This window comes from Octodon degus, unplaced genomic scaffold (genome assembly GCF_000260255.1).
Source record: "Octodon degus isolate 3935 unplaced genomic scaffold, OctDeg1.0 scaffold00001, whole genome shotgun sequence".
NCBI lineage: Eukaryota > Metazoa > Chordata > Mammalia > Rodentia > Octodontidae > Octodon > Octodon degus.
This window is the reverse complement of record NW_004524577.1, coordinates 1,408,291-1,410,097: the sequence shown is the minus strand read 5'-3', so window position 1 is coordinate 1,410,097 and position 1,807 is coordinate 1,408,291. Positions and strand designations below refer to the sequence as shown.

At 43.3% G+C, this 1,807-nt stretch overlaps 1 pseudogene; it reads left to right on the top strand.

Moving 5' to 3' along the window:
- The window catches only part of LOC101565526, a 2,850-nt pseudogene extending 2,367 nt beyond the window's left edge, over nucleotides 1–483 (top strand).
- Nucleotides 484–1,807: the final 1,324 nt, after the last annotated feature.

Here is a 1,807-nt window from a genome sequence, read left to right as displayed (position 1 = left end):
AGGAGGAGGAGCAGGAGGAGGAGGAGCAGGAGGAGGAGGAGCAGGAGGAGGAGGAGCAGGAGGAGGAGGAGCAGGAGGAGGAGAATCTCCGAGCTTGGAGAGAGAAGAAAGTCAGAGCAGAAACAAGGAAAAACATAGAAGCCAGCAAAGTAAGAGCTCACACAGAAAACTCTGAGAGTGAAAGAAACTCTAGTACTCTAACTAGAAACTTTAGTACTCTAAAAATCGTGATCATAACAGCTCAAGTAGTAACAGGAACAAAAAGCTGATAGAGATCAAAGTCCATATTCAAAAATAAAGCAAAGCAGCCAAGACAGTGAAAAGTCCTCCACATCAAAAAATAAGGAGGATGAGAAGACCAGATCCTCAGTGGAAAATGGAAACCAAAAATCAAAGGCTCAAGAAAATGACCATGTACATGATAAAAACAAAAAATTTGATCATGAATCAAGCCCTGGAACAGATAAAAACAAAAGTGGATGAGTGAGTTGTGTAAATTTATTTCCTTTCTGTCTCAAAATTTAAGTTTTAGAGACTTGGCTGGTGAATATTCTTTATGTTGTTTTTATTTTGGGGGGTTATTTTATGTCTCTTTTTGTTTTTGTTTTTTAATGTGGACTTCATTGAATGACCTTTTGATAATCTGCAACATGGATAATTTGTACTGGATAATTTGTACTGCTGAAGTTTTAATAAATTTGAAATGAGAAAAAAAAAAAGGTGTGGAGAAGAAGGGCCAGTGACAGAGCTCAGTAGCACAGTGCCTACCTGGAAAGCACAAGGTTCTGAATTCCATTCCTTGTAGAAAGAAAGAAAAGAAAGAAGAAAGAAAGAAAGAAAAGAAAAAAAAAGAAAAGAAAAGAAAACAAAAGAAAGATGTTGCAGAAAATGGGACCAGAGACCCTAGCAAAGGTCAGCTTACACTTGGTCTTGTAGGTTGTCATCGAGTTTGAAATTTCTGAAGATTTTCATTTTTACTTGACTGAGCTAAAATCTCAGAGTTGTTTGGATTTCACACAATGGAACACTACTCAACCCTAAAGAAGGATGTATTTGAGTTGGGTAGGGAATGGATGGATCTTCAGACCATAATGCTAAGTGAAATAAATTAGACAGAGAAGATTAAATATCATATAGTTTCTCTTCTAAGAGAAACTAAAAATATAAATAACCTGAAGACCAAACTAAAGGAGAAATGATAAGAAACAGAGAGGGAGGTATTTTGGAGATGAGAAGAGATGTAGGAAAGGGTAAGAGGGGAAGTGGTGTAATGGTTAACTGTGGCATCTGCTTGAAAAAGAAGGGTTTTTTGTTTTTGTTGTTGTTGTTGTTGTATTTTTTGTTTTTGTCCTTTTGAGACAAGGTCTCACTATGCAGTTCAGGCTCACCTTGAGCTCACTTCACAACCCAGGCTGGCCTCAATCTCGCAGTGATTGAGATTGCAGGCTGACCCCTGCCTCAGCCTCCAGAGGGCCGGGATTACAGGTAGGCACCAGCACACTGGGCAAGAAGCACCTAGCAGCGCAGTTCCGGGCATGGGCGGCTCCGAGCGCTGGGCCTGTCGCCTGGGCAGACTAAGACCGGAAGAAGGAAACCTGGCATCGCGGCTTCAGAGGCGTCCCGCCTTCACCGCGGCCCTGGGACGCCACCTCCAGGCATCGGGCACAGCCCCTCCAGGGGCCCCGCGCGGGACTCTTAGGAGCTCCAGGCCTCTGACTTCTGAGTGGACCCCAGATCTCCAGGGTGCAGACCGCCCTTCCGCCCTCCTTCACCCCTGATTCTGCAGGTGGCCATGGTAGCTTCTTCT